Source organism: Lepidochelys olivacea (genome assembly GCF_965140295.1).
Source record: "Lepidochelys olivacea isolate rLepOli2 genome assembly, chromosome: 8".
Classification (NCBI taxonomy): domain Eukaryota; kingdom Metazoa; phylum Chordata; order Testudines; family Cheloniidae; genus Lepidochelys; species Lepidochelys olivacea.
Window position 1 is genome coordinate 75,686,605 of NC_140418.1, and position 27,313 is coordinate 75,713,917.

The window sequence follows — 27,313 nt, forward strand, 5'->3', positions numbered from 1 at the left end:
TTTCGACCGGAACGCCTGGTTGAAAAGGGACCCTGGCGACTCCGTTAAAAGTCTGATCAGCGGTGCAATGGGGCTGAGGCAGGCTCCCTGCCTGCTCTTGCTCTGCGCAGCTCCCGGAAGTGGCTGGCATTTCCAACTCCTAGGTGCGCTGGCCCCATCCCGAGTACCAGCTCCACAGCTCCCATTGGCTGGAAACCACAGCCAGTGGGAGCTGTGTGGGTGGAGCCTGTGAGTGCAGGCAGCGCATATAGTCCCCTGACCTGTGCGCCTAGGAGTTGGACATGCCAGCCATGTCCGGGAGCCATGCAGAGCCAGGGCAGGCAGGGAGCCTGCCTTAGCCCTGTTGCACAGCCGACAAGAAGCCCACACTTCGAACCCCTCCTGCACCCCAACCCCCTGCCCCAGGCTGGAACCCCCTCCTGCACCCAAACACACTCCTGGAGCCCGCACCCCACACCCCCTCTCACACCTCAACCCCCTGCCCCAGCCCAGAGCCCACTCCTGCACCCCAAACCCCTCATTCCCAGTCCCACCCCAGAGCCCACTTCCCTAACCAGAACCTTTACCCCCTCCTGCACCCCAATTCCCTGCCCCAGACCGGTGAAAGTGAGTAAGAGTAGGGGAGAGTGAGCTAGAGAGGGAGGGGGATGGAGTGAGCAGGGGCATGGTCTCAGACAAGGGGCAGGGTAGGGGGTGGGGTAAGGGTGTTCTGTTTTGTGCAATTAGAAAGTTGGCAACCCTAATGCAGGGGCATGCTCCTGGCTCTTTCCTGTTATGTCCTGCCCACAGTGGCACTAGGAGAAGCAGTCTCTGTGCTTTGGAGGGTGTGGTGGACCATTCACAAGGAATGCAATGCTAGGCGAAAGGCATTTCTTTGTAACTTCTTTCCTTCTGTGATAAGGCACGTTCTGTCTTTAGACCTGTGTGACATTATAAATAAAATTAGGGCCATGCTTCCCTTTATAGTCAAAATGTGAGTAAGGGCCACAATCTGAAGAAATCTACTACAAAAATTGGATGCACAAGTTATATTTAAGGCACTATATAAATCATTAATTATACATGGCATACCATCCCGTCAGGAGTAAAAAACTGCAGTAATAGGCAGTGTCTATGGCTTAAAACAAACATTAAAAGAGCCCCAAACTTCAGATTCCCTAAGCTCAATCACTGCTCCCATGGGAAACCCACAGGATGGGAGAAAGATTGCAAGAAGCTCCATGTTTGCCTGGCATAGTTTTGTTCCTTCACAATCTGCCCTGAAGGGGGTTAGGTTTCCAACCTCAGTCTGTTGCAGAGAGACCAGAAATCAGGCTGCAAACGCTGACCCCAAGTATCTAGTGTGGACAGTTGGCTCCTCCCCAGACCATCCTTTTTCTCTCATTACCTGCCTTGCCAACCCACAGAGATCAACCACAAAGTATGCCTGCAAAGGGGCTGCCATGATTTTGCAAGGAGGGGAGAGCATGAGTAGAGACACTGCATCTCTTGGTTCCATGCTGCCTTCCCAATGCTGCTAGCTTTAGCTCCTTGCTACCTGCACTGGCAAACAGGAACATCTGCCTGCTTACTCAGGTGCATGAGGAGCATCTAGAGTAGATGGGAAGGGCATTTATAAATGTGAAGTGAATATTGAGCCCTCAATCCCCATAATTTCTTAATGTCCCTCTATGAATAGAAATCTACTTAGAAGATTATATATGCCACACTGAGATGCCAATTTCTGCTCTGAGCCACAGGAACTTGCTATCTATTTTCTGTAGTAATTTATATTGTTTTTTTTCCAGGATAGCATGTAGTACATTGGCTTTTGCCTGATTCCTCCCACATTTACTCAGACCACAGCCCCATTTTTGGAGTTTGTGGATCTCTTTCATATTCTCTGTGGGAAACCATTTTAGTGCTCTGATTTGGTATGGCAGCATTCCAAGTAGAAAGTTTTGGCTTGTACAGGCAGGATTTGTATAAATTCGGATGCTTTCTTCACTCCGTGGTATGCAAACCACAGGAACATATGGCCCAAACGATATAAATGTGTGAACTGTTCTGCAACTGTTTATAATTATATAGATAAAATATAAACATGGTAAGTAAACTGACATGATAGAGGTTGGGGTCAGGAATACCGTAGGTGTTCAAGAAAGCAACAAATGTCAGGCAATTATCTGTGAAAATTTAAATGTTTCTGTCCAATATATTTCCAAGACATCTAATTTTAAAAAGACAATTATAAAGAAAATTAATATACTGCATACATTATATGGGGATGGGACTGTTATTGTTCTGCCTGATTGGAAATGGATTAAACCAATGTAACTGAGAGCTGAATAAATCTGGCTCTAGGGCTTTATTTGTATTTAGTTCATGAGGGTAGCATGCCATCTAGTGGCAAGTAGATATATTTTCTTAACCAGAGATGCTGATATGTTTACTAGTTATTTTGGCTGTGAAACTGATACACATATAGGGGCAGTATTAGTCCATGGCACCTTTATTCAGAGGTGAAAGTAAGCCGGTATGCGCCAGTACAGCGTACCGGCAAGAGCCGGTGCACCGTACCAGGGTGGATCGGCGTCCCCAGGCGCAATTTAAAGGGCTTGAGGCTCCCAGCAGCGGCTGGAGCCCCCAGCCCTTTAAATTGCTGCCAGAGCCCCGCTGCCAGAGCCCTGGGTTAGCGGCGGCGGGGCTGGGGCGGCGGTTTAAAGGGCCCTGGGCGGTAGCGGCGGTCCAGCCCTGGGCCCTATAAATCGTCCCCAGAGCCCCGCCGCCGCTTCCCCAGGGCTCCAACAGGCTCCGGGGATGATTTAAAGGGCCTGGGGCGCTAGTGGCGGCTGGAGCCCCGTCCCTGGAGCCCTGCTGCCGGAGTCCTGGGAAAGCGGTGGCGGGGCTCCAGGGACGATTTAAAGGGCCCAGGGCTCTGGCCGCTGCTACCGCCCAGGGCCCTTTAAACCACTGCCAGAGCCCCCAGCTGCTGCTGTTACCCTGGGGAGGGGGAAGGAGGCACTTGCTGTGACCCCCCCCAACCCCGCCCGAGGACCCGCCCCTTCCGGGGGCCAGAGCCGGCCCCAGCCCAGCCTCGTGCCGGTAAGTCCCTAGACTTACTTTCACCCCTGCCTTTATTACATGGTGACCTATTACAACCATCCCTCCCTCTCCCTCTGTGTTTACTGTATTTTGTAAGAGACAGTAAGAGGGATAGGGCATGGGAGAAAAAGATATTTTCTCATGAGATTTGAAAGCTGATAGAGAACAGATGGGATGAGGAGATACAGTAACTTCTCGCTTAACGTTGTAATTATGTTCCTGAAAAATGCAACTTTAAGCAAAATGATGTTAAGCGAATCCAGTTTCCCCATAAGAATTAATGTAAAGGGGGGGTTAGGTTCCTGGGAAATTTTTTTCACCAGACAAAAAACTATATATATATACACAGTATAAGTTTTAAACAATTTAATGCTGTACACAGAAATGATGATTGTGAAGCTTGGATGAGGTGGTGAAGTTAGAGGGTGGGATATTTCCCAGGGAATGCTTTACTGCTAAATGATGAACTAGCATTCGGCTGAGCCCTCAAGGGTTAACACATTGTTGTTAATGTAGCCTCACACTCTACAAGGCAGCACCAATGGAGGGAGGGGAGACAGCATGGCAGACAGAGACACACACCCTGTGTGTGGGAGAGAGAGAGATGTGCATTGCCCCTTTAAGTATGCTGACACCAGATTCTAAGTACATTGCCTTTAAAAAGATCAGGAAGTTGAGACAGCAGCTGCGGCCAGCTCTCTCCCCTGAGCCCTGTTGTGTCTCCTCCCTGCTGTATATGGAAAAGGGGTAAGCGGGGGGCAGGAGTAGGGGGGAGGGGGACATCCTGACATTAGTCCCCCTCTTCCCCCCTCCCCTGCACAGCAAGCAGGAGGCTCCGGGGAGCAGCTCCAAGGCAGAAGGCAGGAGCAGCACTTGGTGGGGGGTGGGGGGGAAGGACGGCTGAACTGCTGGCAATTGGTAGCCTGCTGGGCAGCTGCTGCACAGGGAACTTAGGGGAGTGAGGAGCTGATAGGGGGGCTGCTGGTCCACCCTGGTTCCAAGCCCCCACCAGCTAGCTGCAACGGGCTGCACTTCCTGCAAGCAGTGGACAAAGCAGGCGGCTGCCAAACAACGTTATAAGGGAGCATTGCACAACTTTAAACGAGCATGTTCCCTAATTGATCAGCAATGTAACAATGAAAAAACTTTAACCGGGACGACTTTAAGTGAGGAGTTACTGTATAGGAAGGGAATTTCAGATGGCAGGAGCAGCATATGAGAAGGTTCTTACCCTGTGATGGAGTGTTCACCCACACAAAGATCAGATTGAAATGTTGATGGATGATGGGGCACAGCTGAGAAGGGACAGAAGGGGCTGGTATAAAGCCAGGAAGTTGGCAATAGAAAAGGAACTACAGAGGAAGTAGTCTGCAGTTATTCCCTGGGAAGAGGGAGTTTGAGCTGAGAGAGAGGGGAAGCAGAAGCTGTAGGAAGGAGTCCAGGGAAAGAGAAACAGGGTCTCAGGGAAAGCAGATCACAGTTGCCAGATATAGGTCCATGGACTGGAACCCAGAGTAGTGGGCAGACCTGGGTTCCTTTACCAGGCACTGGGGAAGTGGCACAGAGCAGGCAGTAGCATGTAGACAGTTGTCCAGTGAGCCTTTGGTACCCTGGAAGGAGAGAACAATAGTGACCTGGCCAGAGGGTAGGGGCAATGGGGATGGGGGGAGGCATAAGAAACACTAAAAGCCAAAGAAATGCCTGCACCTGATCAGTACACAACCTTACTCCTTATCGCTCCCATGGGATACAAAAGAGGTGGTACCAAGACCTCAGACTCACAACCTCTCCAAAACGAAACATGACAATAAGTTGTAAGGAGTGGGACTAGAGATGTGCACTACAGGTATATTTGGGCCTGCTAAGAAGGAGGAGGTGGGAATAGGGAAGGGGGACACGGGTAAATGCTCTGCGGCATCAGAGCTGTAAATAGGAACACTGTGAAACAGGCTCTGCGGCGTCAGAGCTGTGGATATGCTTGCTTGAAACTAACCCCAATAAACATTGCATTGCCTGCAGTTCAGACTTCCGGTCTTCTGCTTTCTGTCTAGGTGACAAGAACCAGGGGAGAGGGTGAAGGGAAAGCCCCTAACACACCCCAAGTCCCAGAGAAAGAGAGACCACTGGGCAGGGAAAGGGATGTCAGACTAGAGTGGAGCTAATCCCCAGATGTGGCCACAAAGAGGCATCCTAGTGGTGAATGTACTCTGGGACCACCCCCCCCCCCCGACAGTGGTGAAACTGTGTTGGGTGGGTGGGTGGGTGCTAGACAAAGGAGCAGAGAGAGACAAAGGGCCAGATTCAGCACCAGGATAAAGACATAAGGGAGACAGCTTGCGCCTCCCTAATTCTGGAGTTGCTGAAACAAGTCAGGGAAGCTGCCTGGGCTACCTTAAATTATGACCCTAATGCAAGGGTCTCTATGGAGTACTGCAGGAGCGCCAGGACAGAAGAATGCTTCAGCCGTTCCCTGTCAACCCTGACATGCCCCCTGCTTCCCATTGGCCCACTCCAAAATGCTCACTGGGCCACTGGCTCAAGGATATTTCGTGGCGTGTGGGGCTTATGCCTTCCTGACAGCTGCTTTGCCCCAGAGTAACCAAGGGGCCTACTTCTCCACTATCTTGAACCTTGTGCAGTCATTTACACCAGTGCAGAGTGTAAAACACACTCTCATAAGGTGGCATTTTAAACCCATTCTTCACTGTTGTAGATGACTACAAAAGGTGCAGGGCAATGGAAAATCAGACTCCGGGACTATAAGGAATGATTGATTGAGAAAATCCATGGAGGTTTTTAAAAGCAAGGAAGACCTTTTAGAACTGGGTCCTGAAATAAATAGAGAGCTAGTAGGGCTATTTAAAGATGACGTTGATATGGCCACTTTTTATATGTATACTGCAGATTAAACAAAAATATTAGTTAACTTAAAGTTTGCTGTTGCATATTTATATCAAGGAACATTGTCAGAAAATCTCTAGGCATTTTAAAATATGAAAGTGTGGAGTTGAAGGAAGGTAAATAAATAAGTACAAATACAATCACAGTTCAGACATCTCTTAAACAAATGTCCATGTGTAAAATAATCACATTACTTATGCTGCATGGAATCAAGGCTGTGGCATACGTGGGCAAAGCTGAGGTACCAATAGGTAGATTTCTAATCACAGGAAATATCGGAGAGAAGGAAAGTTCAGGGTCAAGGATGAAGTCAAGGCTATGGACAATGGAGGCATATATGATAGATCTAAGCTAAGCAGAGACATGGAACTATGTTGATAATCGGAAGGACATATATAATACATTATATAGTATGGACCAAATTCTGCCTTAATTTACATCCATGCAACCTCACTGACCTTGTCAATTTGACATAACATCACTGTCAACGTGACCTGACACATACATACAGATTCTGTGTACCATTTCTAGGCAATTGTAATTCCACTATTTGTTACTGTTATATCCTCCTTGACCTTGAATCTTCTCTCTCTTTTTCTCTCTATATATGTAATCTTCTGTGTCTGCATATTTACCTATTTCCACTTCTACAACATTGCTCAGTTAAATACATTCCATGCTCCAAGTTAAAGCTATTCTCCAAGTTAAAGTTGTTATTGAATGTGATATTTTGCACAATGTTATTTGGACAGTGTGATATTTTACAAATATATTTGTGCAAGAGATTGTGTGAACTATGACTGTATTTCCATATTTACTACCTTCCCTTAACTGCTCATTTTAAAATGCATGTGTTTGTTTTCAACATAATGTTTCTATTTTTCCATATTTTGACTTCAGTGATATAAAAAGGTGTAATGGGGTGGAGAATCAGGCCTGTAATATCAGTAAGCAGCAAACTTGACTTTGCTTGAAAGCTGTCTCTTATAGTATTTCCTAAACTTTTGGTTCTACATTATTTTCTTTAAAATTGGTCATTACAGTGATTAAATAATTTTTAAAAATCTGCATTCTTGTATAGCAGGTTCTACACATAAGCAAAGCTGTACACCCGTTACTGTCATAGCATATTATAAGTGAAAAGCTTTTTACCTTTAAGTCCAGAGGAAGTTAGCATATATGATTTAAACATCTAGCTGTTTTTCCCTTGCATTTGGCACACAGGACCAAGATGAAAAATAACCCACAGACCATTTTATAAATAGACTACTATAATAATAAATATTCCTTAACCTACAGTATATTCTGTAAAACATTAAAACTCATTATAATGGCCGGGGTGTTTACAATCTGTTCTTCCCCACTATCACACAGGAGAAACTATGATCCACTTAAATCTTCTGTAGAAACACGGAGTTTGAGTCACCTCTCATTTACATGAATTTTACATTGGTTTAACTGCATTGACTTCAGTGGAGTTACTCCTGATTTATACCAGTGTAACTGAAAGCAGAATCAGGCCCTCTGTTCACTGATTATTAAACAGATACAGCAAAGAGCAACAAAGACATAATGTCTGTTTTCCATTTGTGTGCCACACTTTTACTTCGAAAGAGCTACTAACAAAAGAACAAAGAATTACAGTTCATAAGAAAACTGTTTCATACCCCTATACAAAAGAACAAAGAAATATATACAAAGAAAACTGTGTCTTACCCCCAACTCCAACAGGCCCGACTGAGGTCTGCTGAAGTCCCAGCAGGAAGAGTGAAGCGGTTATGGTGCCCCCAGCAGACAGCAGTGTTGGGGCCCTGAAACAAAAGCAGTCCATCAAAGAGAGAATTTTGTACTGAAGGGAAAGTAATACATATATCACTTAAGGCATCTGGCTTAAAATATTAAAAAAGAGGACAGCACCATAGAAAGGGGATTTCTTTTAGAAAATTGCCTGTAGACTATATTTTAGTGTTCAGAAGCCGCTCCCTGAAGCTATTTTATACAATACCCAGTTTTTTCCAGTTTCAGAAGTTCTAATGATTGTGGCTGCAGAATCACAGAAAGCTCCTGGATTCTGTGTTTTACACACACACACACACACGGACGGACGGACGGTTTCATCCTTTTTGTTAAAAGATGGTAGATTATTAAATTAAATATCTGGCTGAATGTAATATTATATATTACTTTATTTTTTCTCTCTTCCTATGTAGTACCTATTTTCTGCTAGCCTAGTTCTCATTTGTTATGTTGATATTTGTTCTTTTTTGTATGGTTTTGGTTTTTGTTGTTTAAAATAGCTATAACTAGGGATGTGATGAATACCTGATACAGATCTGATTTGAACAAAAATACCCTCCAATTTCAATAAAGGTTCATAAATTTACTTGGACAGTGATCTCGTGATGCCTTCCAAAAATATGGATAATGAGTTCTGACACAATTTTAACAATATAGTGTGCAAATACAACCTAATGCAAATTTTAGCTATATATGGCTCTACGAATATATGCTACATACTATCTATATACCTAAATCATCATGGAAAGGATTGCTCATTTTTATAGCAGCAACAAATAATATTGACAAAAAATCAATTAATAAAAATAAAACTTTAAAAAAATGTAGGTAATGCAAAGACACAACTGAAATTACAAAAGGAATTGCAGCCCTTGAGATGTCTTGTTTCACTGCCCTGTTCTCTCCAAGAGTCTGTTCAGCTGGAAGGAAAGCTAGTTGAAAAAATTTTGATGAAGAGTTTTCTGTCGGAAAATGGAGTTTTTCATACTCGAAACATTTCATGGGAAAGTGTTGATTTCAATGACATCTTTGACAAAAAAAGTCTTGAAATGAATTGTTTTGACATCCTCATTTTGTTTTGATGTCAAAATATTTCCTTTCGATAAGATAAAAATGTTTCATTTAGACTTTCTTGTTTTGTTTAATTTTATTTTGACTTAATGATATAATATTAAATGTTATATTTAACATTTGCATGTATCTTATATTATTTTATGTTTCGATATTTCCAGTACAATTTTTTAAACTTCTGTTCTGCAAGTAATTTAGAAATTTCAATTTTCCTATTTCAAAAAACTAATTTTGAAATGTCTTACTTTCCCATGGGATGGAAATTCTGTTTTCTGACAAGCTATAATTGGAAGTAAATTTAAACTTTCTCTCTCTAACAGTCAATTTTAGTTTTATGCAATACCCAGTTTTCTCCAGTTTCAGAAGTACTAATGATTCAATGTAGTATGCTGATGGTAGTTCTGGTGTGTCACCAGCTTCTGCTTTGCCCCAATCCCCAAACAATAAAAGTCTTTTTATATTGGGATGCAGGATGTACCATGTTCTGTCTTTCATTTTCCCTCTCCATCATTTATAATGTCTTTTTCAGAGTGAGGGAAGATGACAGTATCATTAAATTAATGCAAGATGTCATCAAAAGTGAAACTCAAATTTCTATCCTCATTGGCAGCTGGCCCAAGATGTGCAAAAATAGGATCCTAAGATGGATTCCTATGGCAATAGTTAGTCCCCTGTCTGATTTTCAAAAATGCTAAATGCTCAACTGTTCACAATGAGGTACATGAGGACTGTGTTGGGTTCTCAGCACTTCTGAAAATCTGAGAGGTGCCTAAATATGGACTTTGGAACTTAACTTTAGATTCCATTTGTGGAAGAATAGCCAGTGAAGCTGGTGCAGATGCACAGGGGCCCACACAACTTAGAGGGCTCTGGGTGGCTTGAAAGCATGTATCATTATTAAGGCTACAGATTTGTCACATCATGAAAAATAGTTACAGGTTGTATGATTTCCCCATTTGTCTGTGACTATTAGCTATTGTTTGCCAGAAGCTGGGAATTGGTAACAAGGGATGGACCACTTGATGGTTACCTGTTTTGTTCATTCCCTCTGGGGCACTTGGCATTGGTCACTGTCAGAAGACAGGATACTGGGCAAGATGGGCCTTTGGTCTGACCCAGTATGGCCGTTCTTATGTTCTTATGACTTTTTTTCTGTGTTTGTGACTCACCCTGCAGCAGGGGCTCTAGCAGCTGCTATGGCCTGTGGGGCTGAGCCTGGTGCCCTGCACTGGACATGCCAACCTGGCACACATGGTCACAGCACCCTCAGGTTTGGCTCACCTGACCCTTCATCATGACGCAAACAAACTTCAGCACGTGGTTTTGCAACCTGGAGCACTGCGTCACAGCACTGCTCAGATTTGGCCTGCCTGACCTTCATCATGATGAAGGGTTGGGCTGTCCGGACCTCAGCTCCATGGGACACTAGGGCCATCCCAGCCGCAGGCCCAACCCCTACACCAGCTTCCTCTGTGCACCGTGCCAGGATTAGGGTTGCAGTGCTATGTGGGAGGGTGCTGTTACAAGTGGTGCTGCTGTGGGTAGAGGCCCACAATAAAAACCTGCACTGGGGGGCATGTTTCTGTTCCTCTACCACTGTTAGGCTCCTTTTATTTTTAATCTTGGTCCTTTGATAGTTCTTCTACCATGGATCCTGATGTCTCTGGGCCTGTTGGCAAAACAGCAATACAACTATTAGCTATAATGCCTTTTCAAACTGCATACATAATAGAAAGTTAACTATAAAACAACACTACATTATCAGAGAAGTGAGGAACCAATCATCAAGAAATTAGCTAGGGTCTTTGAAGTTCTTTGCATTTCAATGACATTCTGTACAAGCTGTTTATCTCAGTGACTATTTATTTAATGGAAAAGGAGGTGGCTATATATTTGCATTAAATTAATGTCATGCTTCCATCTGGTTGCTGTAGCTGTGTTGCCATTTCCTTGTTCCTAGAAACAACCACTGCAAATTCATTTTGAACAACTTTCTAAATCTGTACATGCAGAAAAAATATTTACATTTCTATGTCTCCCCTATATAGTCTGCTATGCTTTTGTGTCTGTATTTGTTGCCAGGGGCATGTCTCATGATCTCTTTGTAAGTCAGGTAGAGTCAAATGCCACAATGTTTGCTAATCCTTCAACCTCCAAGGAAGTAAACAAAAAAAAACCTGCTTTGTAAATTACTGCTAATATAATGCTCTATCAAAGATGATTGTGGCTTCCCCATAAACCTTTTTGGAACATGTAACCAAATGTACTAATCACTTCCCAACTTCACAGTAGTGAGCCAGTATGGGGAATGGTATATTTTTCTACTTTTGACGTATGTAACACCTCTGACCCAATATGAGTCTTGGAATCAGGATCCTCCATGGATATTGGCCTATGTGCTGTCACAGTTTCAGGAAGGGCAGAGTTGTCTGGCATGATCATTTCTGGATTGTGCTTCCTGACAGCCTATGCAGCTATGCTGATAGTTCCTATCTTCCTTGTGATGTTTCTGTTCTTTTTCTGGGCAATCTCCACCTCCCTGAACTGATGACCACTGTTGCATATCATGGCCATAGTTGTGATGACAGGTCACACAACTTTATTTCAGTTATTGTCATGCCTCTTTTTCTTCTTTGTTTTAAAATGGTATCGTAAGGCTCAAACTGAGGAGCAAAGCTTCCAGAGGAGGTGCACAGATTGGGAGAAGCATAAATAAGTGCTATAAAAGTACATGAACACTGCATTTATGGCTTGACATTTATTTCCTGAGTTTCTCTAGCTCATTGCCTTACTTTTTTATTACAAATGAATGCAGAAAACCCCATCTACAACACTGATAGCCAACTTGTACTGTGAACTTTATGCTGTACCCAGTGGTGGATTTAGAGTTAGTGCTAGGGGCCCTGTGCTCAGCTTCATTTTTGGGGCCCCTCCTTGAGACGCAGCCAAGAAAAAGAACATCCCCCCACCCCCGTTTTTTCATTCTTTTTTTCTTCATCCTCCTCCTATAAGTAATAGCAAGTAAATGAAAATAAAGTGAGGTACCTTGATTGTTTTTGTAGTCTAACTTATTTTTCCACAGACCACTGGAAAATCGCTGAGGGTCTCAGCGGACCACTTAATGATCTTTCTAAATATTGTTTGTACCGTTCACTAACTATTGTAAAGCGCTTTGGATAAGAGTGCTTTATAAAAAAAATGTAAAAAAAGTTGGGGTCCAGGGTTTGGCCAGGACTTAGTGTGCGGGAGGGGGCTCAGGGCTGGGGGTGCAGGGTCTGGGAGGAAGTTAGTGTACAGGAGCAGGCTGCGGGCTGGGGTGCAGGGTTTGGCCAGGAGTTAGGATGTGGGAGAGGGCTCAGGGCTGGGGCGGGAAATTGGGGCATGGAGCACTTATCTGGGGCAGCTCCAGTTTGGTTGAGTGGCGCAGGTGGGGATGTGTGTGGGGGGTGGTGGTGCAGGAGCAGGGTGGGGTCCTGGGTCTGGCCAGGAGTTAGGATGCAGGAGGGGGCTCAGGGTTGGGGCAGGAGGTTGGGGTGTGGAGTGCTTACCTGGGGCAGCTCCCATTTGGTGTGAGAGGTGCAGGTGGGAATGTGGGGGAGGGGGTGAAGGAGCTCCAGTTTGGTGCTCAGGGTGGGGATGTGGGGAGGTGCAGAAGTCAAGGCAGGGGTGTGGGCTGGGGTTGTGGAGGTGCTCCCAGTCCACTGTCCTGAGCAGCTCACATGTAGCTGGAGTGGGGGGGCCCTGCCTTTGCTCCGCCCTTCCCGATTCCACCCCCTTCCTCAAGGCCCCACCCCACCTGTTCTCCGCCTCCTCCCCAAGTGCGCTGCAGCCCTGCTCCTTCCCCTCCCTCCCGGAGCGACCTAAGTGCCGGCCAACAGCTGTTTGGCAGCGCAGGATGTTTGGCGGAACATGGCGTGCTTCGGGGAAGAGGTAGGGGAGGAGGGAGTTTGGCTGCTGGCGGGTGCGGAGCATGCAGCAGGAACCCCAGGAGCCAACAGGACCAAACTTTTGCCCCCGCAGCTGCCCCGCCCTGGGGCCCCTGTCGTTGGGGGACCCCATGTCAGGACACCCTGTGTTTTACTGTAAATCTGCCTCTGGCTGTACCTCATTCACGAATGAATAAATATTCTCCATAGGCATGTAGAGGGTAGGAGGAGCAATTTGGCATCATGATTTCTCTGAAGAGATTTATCCAACCACTGTGTTTTCCCTGATTCTCCTGCTGTTGCCATTTCTGATGTCGAAGGAGATGTTCCTGTTTTAAATCCCTCTGCTATTGAAGCCTCTTCACATACTTAGAATATAGGCTACAGGTCACTCTTTAGAGGGTGGAGAGAAGAGGACAAGTTATTGGGCTCAATATAGGGATCGCGGTGAAATGTAATGGCCTGTGATATACAGGCGGTCAGATTATATGATCTAATGGTCCCTTCTGGCCTTAAACTGTGACTCTATGAAGGAAAAGAACAATAGAAAAGCAAGAGGGTGGTGGCTTCGGGGGGGGCGGAGGGGGAAGGTGACAGGAGATAAAGAGAAAAAATGTATTAAGGAGATTTATATATCCACAGATTTTGTCATCACTTCAAGAGGAGCAGAGATGGAGACACTGTACTAGACACTGAAATAGAATTAGAAAGTGATTTACATCAGCATGTGGAAAACCATTTAAATGAATGGGAATAACTAGTAAAGAATTCTAATAAACAAATTCAGGGGCAAATAAATGGAATAAATACATTCTTTTTTTTTTTTTTTTGGTATTATGTAGGAGTGCTTGCAGTGATGCTGTAATTAAGGTTGAGCTGACATTTCTTTTTTAACTTCCTATTTTTAATACCATTCACAGAAACATTCATTTAAGGCAGTAACTTTTCATACTTTGTTCCATGTCAAAGATTAATATTTTTAATAGTTAAATAAAGTCCAAATTTGAGTTGTTTGAACATGAATAAAATATGTTTTCCACTTTAAAACATTGCTTTGGCCTTTTTGGCTCTCATTCTGGGTCTAATCCAAATCTCATCAAAGTCAATAGAAAGAATTCTATTGACCATAGTGGGAGTATGATTGGACCCATAGGCCAAATCAATTTAGTTATCCCTGCACGCAGCAGGTCTGAATTCTGCCTACTGATTTCAGTGGGATTGCTTATCTAAGTGAAGGATGGATGATTGGGCCCTTTTACATTAAATATAAAGAGAATATTTTATTACTTAAGCAGCAACAAAGAAGAAATCTGATAACAGACTAAACAACTAAACTGTAGAAGTTTAAGCCTACTACTCATACTATAAAAGTTATGTCAATGATCGTTTTTCAAATAATACTTTCAATCTAACAAAGACAATTGGTGTTTCAATTTTTCTTATTTATTTTTATTATTATTTTGAACCACATTTCTATAAAGGGTGTTTATTTTTGTTGCCAAACAACTAGTTCCTGCTCCCATTGGTGTTAATAGCACAAATTCTATTGATTTCCTTGGGAGCTGGATTGAGACACATATTGACTGAGTACATTTATTAGCTGTAGTCACAATGATTCTAAAAATGCCAACATTTTGCTAACATGACCACAGTAGGCATTTGGAATGTATATCCCTGTAAAACAATGGAATACATTTTCTGATATCAGACCAGAAGTCTTTCAATTTGGCATGTATTCAGAAGTTGCACTGATCAGTTACATATTGATCATTGTGTTCAAATTTATATAAACATTATATATATTTACATATATGGTATATTCATTTCACATTTGGGATGTGCAGTTTTCAAATATGAGGTAGTATTTACATAGTGCATTTAATAATAATAATCAGTACTTGTATAGCATTTACGTTTTCAAAGTGCTGTACAAACATTACTTAATTAAGTCTTATAATATCCCTGAAATGTGTGCACACATTGAATGTAATATTATGCCATTTAACATATGATGAAACAGACATGCATGGTGAAATCCTGGCAGCACTGAAGTCAATAGGAGTTTTGCCATTGTCTTCAGTGGTGCCAGGATTTAATTCAGAGAAATTATGTGATTTGGCCAAGACTACATAGCTGCACGATTAGAATTCCAGAGGTTACTCAGTCCACTGGACCACACAATCTCTCTTAATATATTTGGAAAATATTATGTAAAGTCTTCTATTTAGTATCCTTATTAACTAAGCAATACAGACTGATGTAAGTCTTTGCTCAGTGAGTGAAGGAGTTGAAGAGTTGATTAGTGAATTGCTGTATTGGATGGACTATGCAAATTACAAAGTTTTTCTTCATGGTTTCGTAGTAGAAAATGTTTTCATAACTTTATCAACGTCAAAGGTGTCAGCCAGCACATCTCTGTGAAATCTTGAAACTGCTCTTTCATCTGTGTTGTAAACACATCAACAAGTATGTAGAATGTCTTGACTTTGAAATGCTGTCACCTACTTTCTGTAGGGTTGTCAGCAGTCAGCTTGTTATAAAAGTGTTTCGTTTCCAGCTCAGTTTCTTTGGTAGTGTGTCAACGTACCACATTCTTTAGCTGTGTTCCTTGCTGCTTCTTCCATTTTTATCAAAAATGCAGGAAGACAGAAGTTTCTCTCTTTCTTTGCAACGTGTTGAAATTTCAGGTTCTTTGCTGTCACAAACACAGATGTGATACTTTGAGGATAAGTTCAGTGTGTGTGTAAACTATCTTCAGCATTTTTGCTAAAAGCATAGCTGGAATTTGAACTCAAATGTTTCTGTTTAGTGAGAAGTCCCTAAGCTTCTGTTATTGCCTTTGTCCTTTAATCTGGAATTTTCCCAGAACATGTTCAGAACAAGTCCACTGCTTGCTTGGAACTTGCCCATCTGGTGACAGACAGTTTCTTAAATGTATGGGTTCCAGTGCTGTTTATTCCACTGCTCTTTGTGTATTTCTCTATATTCATTTGCAGAAGTCTACAGGTAGGAACCTGTACAGTGCCCAGGTGTCCCATCTAACATCCGAACAAACATTTGTACAAATTGCTGCGTCAACAAATGTAAGATGCAAAAACTGACTATTTTCAGTTTTCAGTTACACTTGTTTCAGAAGGGGTTTCAGGCCTGAAATACAACCACACATTAGAATTACACTGATACAGGCTTGGCTTAGGCAGAAGGAAATATTTTGCACAAGTGCTTTCATGATTTGTACAATAGAATTGCTTAACTTTGTGCATGCTGATAAGGGCAACTCATCAAAGCTGACAAAGTACTCAAAGTGTAACATTTATTAGTCAATCTCATTCTTATCCGTGTTATAATGTAAACAGCTTGTTGCAACTGAAAAAGGATTTCTGAAAAGTCAACTTGCTGGCCACGCTATAGTAGTTGGCTAGCTTGGAACACTGTATTATGGAGTCAAATATTGCAATTTTCTTTTGCTTTATTCAGAACTGCTCTAGGTTACAGTGGCTCTGGCTTCAGCACTTCACAAATTCAGAGTTTTCCATAACATCATGAGCTAGGTCAATCCACAGGGGAGCAGGGGGCAAATTGCACCCACATGTGTATTGGAGACCCAGTAAAGGCTTCATCTGTATGAAAGGGCAGACAGTTTTTACACTGCCACCCTCCCTCTGGGCTTTGCTACAGAATAGCTTTAGCTTACAGTTGTGGCACCATAGAAGCCCTGCCAGTGGAGGATGTCTGGAGGATACAATGATTTGATTCATCCCCCTCTTTTGAATGGGATTTATGACATAGGTGGTTCTAGGGGCAAATCAGATCTCATGTTCAGATGTCCATTCAGATAAAGCATGTCCACTTTCCCAGTTAGAACTTTCTCGCTCTCCAACTGGATGAAAAACAGCTTAAATGCACATAGTAACCAGAGAGTGTTGAGTCCCAGTTTCCTAGATCCTTTAGAGGTGAGGCTCACATCATGGTAGATTGTAGTAATTCAGCAATGTAAGTAAAATATATTATTATACACAAGTAATTAGTTGATTCTTCTGATATCTGGTGTAGAAACATGGGAGTTGAATATTACAATATTCTGCACTCTTCCCCTTATCCACAAGGATATGTAATATTTCTTTCATAATTCTTCTTCTTCTTTATTATTTGCATTGTGTTCGTTCCCAAAGGTCCCAGTCAGGACTGGTTTGTGTTGTGCTAGGTTCTGTACACAGGAAGACATTGTACCTACCCTGAATCTACAATTACAATCTACAATTACAATTACAATCTACTTTAAAAATTAAAACTATTATAATAGTAAGAGTCAATATTTAATTAGAAAATATTATATTTAGAAATATGTTGGTTAAGAGAATGGTCTTGGTGTTCTTAGAAACTATAGTTCTTAAATAAGTTATAAAATGTAAACTCCAAATATTCATATTCTATTATAGTAAGATGAGAAGGAACTTCTTCATCTCTGTTAAAATACCACCAGGAGAAATCTTTTTCCTGTACCATATCATAAAGAAATATTCTCTAGTTACAGAATGTTTCAAAAGTAGGCTGACATGAACCAGAGATCAAACAAAGTCTGTATACATGGGTCTACTTTGAAAAAAGCTAAGGATTTGTAGGATATTCTGATCATACAGCCTAAATAAATTTAATTGGCATGATGTTTCTGTTTATTTCACAAATCACAGCACAGCTACGCTGCACAAGACTAGTAACAACAACAGAATAAGTAGACTATCTTCATGAATAGGAGTCTAAAAATTATCTGAATTGTCTCTAGAATAAGTGTGGGTCTTAGGACTAGCTACGTTAGGCCTTTAGTCATGTTTAGGGCCCTACCAAATTCACAGTTCATTTTGGTCAATTTCATGGTCATAGGATTTTAAAAATTGTAAATTTCATGATTTCAGCTATTTAAATCTGAAATTTCACGGTGTTGTAATTGTAGGGGTCCTGACCCAAAAAGGAGTTGTGCCTCAAAGTTATTGTAGGGGAGGTTGCTAACCTTCTGCACTGTTGCTGGCGGCAGTGTTGCCTTTAGACCTGGGCAGCTGAAGAGCGGCAGCTGCTGGCCAGGAGCCCAGCTCTGAAGGCAGAGTCACCGCCAGCAGCAGCGCAGAAGTAAGGATGGCATGGCATGTTATTGCCACTCTTAGGGTATGTCTACACTACCCGCTGGATCGGTGGGCAGCGATCGATCCAGCGGGGATTGATTTATCGTGTCTATGCTAGACGCGATAAATCGACTGCCAAGCGCTCTCCCGTTGACTCCTGTACTCCATCTCCGCAAGAGGCGCAGGCGGAGTCGACGGGGGAGCGGCAGCAGTCAACTCACCACGGTGAAGACACCACGGTAAGTCGACTGAAGTACATCGACTTCAGCTACATTATTCATATAGCTGAAGTTGCGTAACTTAGATTGATCTCCCCCCTCCCCCGCCCCCCTGCCCGCAGTGTAGACCAGGGCTTACATTTGCGCTGCTGCCTGCAGATATGGGCCCTCAGTCAGCAGCCACCAATCTCCAGCCACCCAGCTCCGAAGGCAGCACAGAAGTAAGGGTGGCCCCCTAAAATAACCTTGCAACACCCCCCCCCCCCCCCGCAACTCCCTTTTGGGTCAGAACCCCCAATATGAGAAATTTTGCTGGTCTCCCCCATGAAATCTGGTCTTTTGTGTGTTCTTACCCTATACTATACAGATTTCATGGTGGGAGATCAGATTTCACAGTCCATGATGCCTTTGTCATGGCCATGAATTTGGTAGGGCCCTAGTCATGTTGGACTGTTGTAAAATTCAGTTTAAACATGATCAGGCTAACTCACTTTAAACATGTTTTGTATGGCCCATGTAGACAGGTTCTACCATGTTTAAACAAAGTTTAGAAACCATGTTCTAGCCTATCTGCCCTATAATACTAGGTAACTAAACCACGTTTGATAATGTTTTAAAATAGTTCAGTTAACATCTCCCTTTGGGATGGGGCCTTAGGAGGAATAGGGTCATTGGATAGGAGATGTTTCTCTATAAGTTATCAGACTGGTGTTCATTTCCAGAACAAATTGGGGACTGATAGATATCTGAAGGAAAACAAGAGTTAAAAGGTTTGCTTTAATCTTCTCCTGAAGCAAATGGAGGCTCCACAGACCCCCCCCCCCCAAAAGTGGGGGAACTGATCCATGTAGAGGCTAAGCAGCTTGCTGGAGGTCACACTGTGTCATGAACAGAAGACAGGTCTCCTGACTCCCAGCCTGCTGCTCTAACCACTAGACAACATTACCTCCCAACATACTAAAAGGAAGATTTCAACAATATTGGTCATGAATTTAGGTGGCAAGTGAATTAAATTAAAATTTAATTACATGGAGTCAATATATATTGTAAAAGTTAATCTTATTTTAGGACTTTAAACTCAGAACTTCAGAAATTTTATTTTGTCATCTGAACACAGTAGAATCCATCAGAGATTTTAAGGTTTCTATAATCGTATCTCTTTCATGCAGTTTCCATCTTCATCGGTACCAGAAAAATTCTCTTCATTGTAGATTCCATTTTCTATCCTGTTCTATTGATTTTTCACTTTTCAAAATGGAACTTCCTTTATGCTGCACTGAATGGAAGTAGGAGCCTGATCTTTCAAACCTGACTCACACTCTTGAAGTTAAGTGGACTAAAGACATGATTAAGGAATAGTCACATAAGTGAGCATTTGAAAGACTAGGCCCCAGGACCTTACTTGACAATTTCACAGTCCCCATAGACTCAACATGATCTTTGAAAGCTAGGATTGAATTAAGGAGTTAGTTGAACCTGAATATGGCACAAAATTGCTATTCAACATTTATTATTATTATTTTGTATTATTACTTATTATTTGTTTACCATTTCACCTAGGAACCATTGTCATGGACTAGGAACCCATTATGGTAGGCACTATACAAACAAAACAAAAAGATGGTCCCTGCCCTAACAAGGAACAATGAGACAATATTGGTCAGCAAGATAGGCAGTGGTCTCAGCACACCAGCAGCCTCTTGTCAATTTTTTGTAGGCATCATGGCAAAGGAGGGTGTTAAAGGAGGGCAATGAGATAGCTTTATGGATGTTTAGGGGAGCTTCTTGCCAGCATAAGGAACAGCATGGGAGAAAGCACAAAGTACTCCTGGGTGAATCTGTGCCACCACGCATGTGCAGAATTCATGTCCCCTGCAGATTTTTTTCTCCTCAGAGCATACAATTCTGCTGGAGAGGCACTTCAGTTACGCCTTTCACCCACCAGGGGCTGCTGTGGCACCAGAACTGATTATAGCAGCCAGCAGCCGATAGGGAGTAGGAGAGGCTGCATTCCTCACAGCACCCTGCCCAAGGGGCAAGGTGAGGAGGCATGGATATGGTGGGGACAAAGTGGAGCACGTGATGTGGGGGTCACATAGACTGGGATTCAGAAGGGCTGGTGTGGGCGGGACAGATTGGGGCAGGGGCTGAATGGGAGTGGGGGTGCAGGAACACATGGGGTTGTGGGGTGGCTGAGTGGAGGTGCAGGGCCACATGGGGATGGGATCAGATGTGCCTGACTGAACAGGAGAGGCTAAGAGTCAGCCAGGGTCTGCATGGGTAGACTCCCCAACTTTCTAACAATCTGTCTCACAAAAAAAATGTTCCTTTCTATTCCCACCCACACCCAACAGGCCTCCAGGTTCATTCCTATGCTCCTTCCCAGCAATTACTTAACTCTCCCTTAGTTCCTCCATTACCCATGACTCCTCCAAGTCTTTGCATCAGAGGGGTGCAGGAAATATGTTTCTGTATTGTAGTTTAAATGAATTATTACTCAAAGTTATGCCTAGTAAGGAATCTATTTGTCAAAAAACATTTCCTGAATCTTTTCTGTTGTCTGTATTGTTACAGACATACTTGCTGACAGGTATTTTGAAATAAATTACCAAAATAATTGAAACTGACATGATTATATTGTGCTATTTTGACAAATAAAATATGCAGAATTTTGCAATATTGTGTGCAGAATTTTTAATTTTTTTGGTGCAGTTTCCCCCACGAGTAAAAAAGGTGTATATTTGAAAATGTAACAAGTGGTCAATGGAGGCTGACATCATGAGCCGATCAGAGATGGGAGTCTAACTTGACAGTGAATGAGAGATGGTAAGTAGAGTTGAGATAGGTTATGATGAGAGGGTATTATCCTCCAGAGAAATAATTTGGAAGGAAATTATAAATAGATGCACATTGGAACAAGATGGTATAATAATTTATGTCCCAGCACCTGCACAGAGCTCATTGTAGGACTGGTGTCTTTAAAAGTACTTAATGTTCATTATCACTGTTGGAATTCTCCATAATTAAAAAAATTATAGAGAAAAATTCTGTATAAATCTATGCTAATTCTGCATGCTTTGTAATACATTTACAAATAAAACTTGAAATAGAAATTATTAACTTTTTAAAAAATGTTGAAGGTTTCAAAATAATTCCAACGCTTCAATAACACTATTATAGTTGCCAATCCAAAACAGAAAATAATATTTACAAGAAAAGCTTTGTTAAGGTGAATGAGCCATCATAGCACCTGGAATCTAGGTGTCAGCCATGAACATTATATGATGCAGATCAGAATCTAGCAGACAAATTGTTCAATAAAACTGAACAACATCTTTGTTGTACTGGGGTCTTTCAAAGGCTTCCAGTGAGATCTGACCTCAATGAAATATCCTTCGCTTAAAAAAAAATGTCAAAAAAATTAAAACAAAATATATTTAGGTAATTACTGGATAAATTTTCCATTACAGTGGCTGTAGCTGTAACTATACAAATTGATTTACTGCTAATTAATGGAATGGTGTGGCACAGCTTGCACCTTGTGCTGAAAATATACCCCTAAAGAACAATACTGCCATTCACATATACTTCATGCAATCCCATTTTGCATATACCTCATTTTGTCAAAAGAGCTTCTGATTGATATGTACAAAACAGAAGAAATTTAATGTTAAGGATAAAAATCTATTATTGATATGCCCCATATAGTCTAGGTACAGGATTACAAGATATCTCTAAATACTGAGTGTGCCACAATACTTAGGTGTGATGACATATGGTAAGGATGGAGTTTTAGCTTGAACATAGAATGTTTTTGTGAGTTTCAGGCAGGATGTTAATATTATTAAACATTATTACATAATTATTGCATTGTTTTTGTTTTATGGAAATCATTGCATAGTGAACAGAGGCTACTTGGAGATTATTCTATGGTTGAAGAACTCAAAGGAAAGAACACTGTCCCAAAAGAGACAGAGGATAGATGAGAAACTGAGAAAGGAAACAAAATAGGTACGGATAAAGAATGATAGAAAATAGGAATTCTCCCCTCTGTCACGAAAAAGAGAACATAAATTAATTCAAATATTTATTTGGGTCCCACCATATAGAAATCAGAGTTCAGGACCTGAACTTCCTGGCTAAACACGAATTATGAACATTGCAGAAACAGTGTTCTTACTCAGCTCCTGGAGGAGAGTACCTTGTATCACTCCTGGGAGATTTCCTCTGGCTGATACAGAGCTGAATTAATGGGCTCCAGAGGGAGCTGTGTTTAGCCCGCGTAAGGCCCCATCCTGCAAACATGCATGTGAGTAACTTTCCGAGTCATTTATCTGTTCTCTTGTGCCTTAATTTATGGAGTACCTGCACTGAACATCCGCTATACACGTAAATAAAGAGTTGCGACATATGGCCTACCGCCCATCATGCTATGCATGAACAGAGCCCAGCTGAACCTGCTGCAAGGAGGGCAAAAAAACCCCAGCTGCACCTGGCCAATATGGTGGTAAGGGAAAAATTCCTTCCCAGCTCCCTACAATGGGGTGGCTAGCATAATGCCCACAGTAGATATAGCTAATCACCCAGCAAATTTCTGACCTAAATAGGGAGGGAGGGTGGGTGCTGCCTAGTCTGCTCTGAGTGATGAGGGGAGGTCCAGCCCCAGGCTGACCTTTTTAAACTCCTCATTCCTAGGTGATGAGTGACCATGAGTCATCCACCAAGCTGACTGCTTTTCCAGCAGTTTTACATCTCCCCTCCTCCCCCCAAGCCAGAGAGCATTGCCTGCTTCTCCCAGCCAGCCAGACAACACCCCCCCTTGCTCAAAGTGCAGGGTGGTGATTGTCTGGCTATGCCAAAAGAATGACAGGAGTCATTAGATATGGGTTTAATCAGGCCGCAACTTTATTATTAGAGGTCTGGGACTAACCTGGCGGATAAAATGTGCAGTGCAGGTGAAACCCCCACAATTAACGGGGAGGGCGGAGCACTTTTACCAGCCCCTCCACCTTTCCGTTCATGTCCCTCCAACAGATCCACTGCCGGGAACCTCCAATTACAACCAATTCTGGGGGGCGGTGTCTTCCACCAGCTTCTCCCTCCCCCTTTTCATCCAGGTCCCTCCAGCAATTCCCTTGCTGGACCTTACCAACCACTCCCCCTTGTAGGAGGGGTTAAGGTGGACTATAATGATGTGGCGTTGGCTCCTTGCCATACCAATCAGAGGAGTCCCTAACTACCTCCAGCTCGCTCAATTACCAAACACCTCTCCTTAATTCCTTTTCCAAGCCATTTATCTATTCTTTTGTGCCTTAATATATGGAGTAACTGCACTGAATATCCACCACAAGGAGGCGCTAGCCATTAGCTTGGCTGCCTCCTTCCCATACCCAGACGAGTTCCCAGACATCTCCCAATGCCCTTTTATATCAGCCAAAAATAAGGAAGCACCTGAGACTGACAGGTGTACCCCATCCTCCCAAAATAACTGTGGTGCCCCATAGAATATGCCAGGATGTGAACAGTTGGACTACCTGAATACGTAAAGGTACTCGTGTTTAAGTGTTTATAAGATTGGTACAACATTAGGCCCAGGGCACATGATGCTAGGAAAAATGAGAAAATGGGAAGAATTCTACCACACCTCCCTTTCCCCAAGTCTATTATCAGATGAACATATGCCTTATTTTTATTTCTTTTAGAATTTGATTGAAAAAATTTCAGACCACTGTAAACATTTTGGAAGTCCTTGAGTCTGTTGTTTCTGCAGATGATTGAATCAATAACCACAGTCTCAATCATGTGGTATATATCACTTTGTTTTTAATATTTAACAGGTTTAATGCTATACAGTAATTTCCACCACATGTAAGAAGGCAGTGGCAATTCATATTAGAGGTTAATGTTTTTCTTATTTCACTGAAACCTTGGAGAAGGCTGAGCAAAGGAGACTGAGGGAGCAGTATCACATCTGTATCTCTCAGCCTAGTTCAGGTTGAGGTTTTTCTGCATCTAAAAACTGCTTGTGCAGCTTTGCTCAATTACTAACTTCCAGAGAAATTCTAAAGTTTTAACAGATTTGCATTTGGTAGGGACATGTATTATTCTATTGTTATGTGGATCACTGACCCATGACATTTTGATGTTCATGAGTTTCCAGTCACATTTCTCCAAAACATGCAGGTTTATGACTTAGTATGTGATCTCTATGAGCTGGAAAGACTCAAAGCATATGGCAGATCAGATGTTAGGCTTGGGGGAAATCAAAAATTAAACTGTCTCGGAGCTGTTGAGAGGCTGCTTTGCTATATATTTTATGTGATTTGTATGTGTGTGTGTGTTGGGGGAGATGCCACCTAGGGAAGGGAATCTAAAAAAAAAAAAGCTTTAAAAAATGAGCTGTTTGTATTGTTGCTTTAAACTTTAAAGTCTGGTCAGCTAAAAGCAGATGTTGCAAACTAAAATGGAAACTTGCCTGAGGCCAGAAAAACTGGAGAAGGCGCTATCTAATAGTAAAAAGGAAAAATGCTTTCTGGAATCAAAATACATTATATACATAAAATGGACACTTGAACTTTTTTTCTCTTTATATTTAGACAGATTAGTGCACAATAGTTATAGTTTCCTAATTTTATTTCAGGAAAATGATTCACTATAAATTCTGACTGGATTGTAAGTAGTTTATTGTGAAATCTTTTATTTTATTCTGCACTGGCAAGGAAGGATTCCAACTATCATACTGCAATAGGAAATATGACTGAGCTTACACCTTATCTCTGGCTGCCTGCCCAGTACTTAGATGGAGGTGGACTAGAGACTGTGAATACATGGTGTGGGTTTTGGCATAATTTCACATAATAGTTTTGATGCTCTGAGTCTGTTCCGGACAGAAGTTTCTGTGATGGTAATAACTGAGAAACATATACACATAAGTGGAAGTGTGAGTATAACCTTTGCTGTGTGTTTTTATAATGACCTGATCCTGTACAGTATCTGAGGATATACTTACATTATATAAACATACTTTTAAGTCTTTGAAATACAAAGTAAAACATTAAAGAATATTTTCAAGAAAGGGGAACCAAAAAGTTAGTTTATATATAAAAAAGCAATTATGCAAAAATCATAAATCAGTATTTGCTAAAATCTTCTCTTTTTCATCTATTTATGTATGAGAAAATACATATTTACAGTAGCTCTCTCTATAATATATTATTTCTTGGATGTCATAAAGCTTTGAACCAGTTTAAAATTTAGTCTGCTTGAGACTAATTAATTAATTTTAAGTTTATGATTTCAAAAATAAGGCTTTAATAGTGAAGCAACAACTGCAATCTATAGTATTTTCTATGGAAAACCCCAAACTTTTGCAATTAAAAATATTTTACCTGATATCACTTCAATTTTAATAAAAGATTCAGAGGTTGATTTTCTGTTCAAGCTCAGCAGCAGCAATAAATCAATCAATCCATTCCAGGATTAAATGAAAATGTTGCAGATCTTTGCACATATCTCCTGAAGATATCCTACAGATCAACCTAATGAATCTAATCCAGGGGTTCTCAAACTGCATTGCACTGTGACCCTCTTCTGACAACAAAAATTACTTCATGACCCCAGGATGGGGGACCGAAGCCTGAGCACGCCTGCGCCACACTGCCCCTGGTGGAGGGGTCACAGCTCAAGCCTCACCGCTCTGGGCAGGTGCCAAAGCTGAAGCTCAAGGGCTTCAGCCCCAGGCAGTGGGCCTGCAACCTGAGCCCTGCCACACAGGGCTGAAGCCCTCGGAGTGTGGCTTCAGCCTTGGGTCCCAGCAAGTCTAAGCCAGCCCTGGTGACCCCATTCAAAGGGGGTCGTGACCCACTTTGGGGTCCCAACCCACAGTTTGAAAACCGCTGATTATCAATCAGTCTTTTTCAAGTGCAGCTATTACTGTAGTGTCTAGGAATTATTTTGCTAATGCAAACATTCAGTATGAAAATCACTGTGCTAAATTCTGCTTTCATGAACCCCACTGTAAAAAGGGCTTGTCTACAAATGGAGTTATTCAAGAATAAGCTGTTTCTGAATAACTCCCTCTGTAGAAAAGCCCTAAATCTACTGATACCAATGGAGTTACTCCAAATTCACAGATGTGTAACATTAAGCAGAATTTGGTCCTTCCTTTACTTCTCCTTCTTATTTCAGTTAGCACAATTTGTGTGTGTATATTACTGGTTTTTCTCTTCAGTGACATATTTCTAGGTAATTTCTCAGGCATTGAACTTGTGTGAAGGATTTGCAAAGAGTTTTTTTTTTTTTTTTTTTTTACATTTTGACCTTAAGATGTTCTGATTGATGGCCATTCCTAGTAGAAGAGGATGCAATAACTGAGGGCCTGCTGTTGAGACAGCTTTGCCACAGGCTCCATCAGATGAGCTCCTCTACCATACAAAGGTATTAAAAAAAAAAAAAGAGCCCCCTCCACCCCATACCTGATGACGCTCTAGATGCCCCTGAAACCACACAAGTTCTGCAGTTCCCAAGCCTGCCTATTTATCCTCAACCCCAGTAAAACCCAGAAAGGGGGAAACAACAAGCCACCATTTATCTCTGCCCACTTCATGCAGTGGGTCATCAGATAAGGGAACAACTCCAGGCATCTCCTCCTTCCCAGAGAAGGAGCAGAGAGGAGGACACTGATACCCAAATCTCCTGTGGCGGCGTGGGACCCGTTTTGGAGAGGATCTTCACATCCCAAGCAAGGTCTGCAACTTCCACCCTACGCCTCTCTCTGCCTGACCAAAAGAGGTAGAGAGAAACAAGTTCCCTCTGCAGAGCCAGCAGTACCAGGGGCGGGCGGAAGCAGCTCACCACCAGAAACGCCATGCCCATGCCCAAGCCCAAGCCCAAGCCCATGCCCACGCCCCCGCTGGCAAGAGGAGAGACAAAGAAAACGCAGCCCTCCATTCTTCTGCGGGGTGCCGCAATGTTAGGGATATCCTCCTAGTCACCGCCTCCTCCCTCTCGAAAGCGAGTGATTATAAAGGTGGCACAAGGCGTGATCTCTGAACGGGACCTGCTGAGGGGAAATTCAGGCACGTGCCCCAGCAGACCCGCCCCAGCGCAGCCCAGAGCGCCCCGGAGGACGATAGATCCCTGAAGCGGCGAGCTTATCAATCGATCATTCGGTCAGCTTGGCTGGTCTGTGAGCCCGAGG

At 42.5% G+C, this 27,313-nt stretch overlaps 1 protein-coding gene across 1 annotated transcript in view; it reads right to left on the bottom strand.

Annotated features, from left to right (window-relative positions):
• Positions 1-7,720, bottom strand: part of CDC7 (cell division cycle 7) — a 49,121-nt gene extending 41,401 nt beyond the window's left edge. Inside the window, exon 1 of the mRNA XM_084636102.1 lies at positions 7,702-7,720. The gene's annotated coding sequence lies outside the window, so the exon portion shown is untranslated. The remainder of the gene's footprint in view (positions 1-7,701) is intronic.
• Between the last annotated feature and the right edge of the window lie 19,593 nt (positions 7,721-27,313).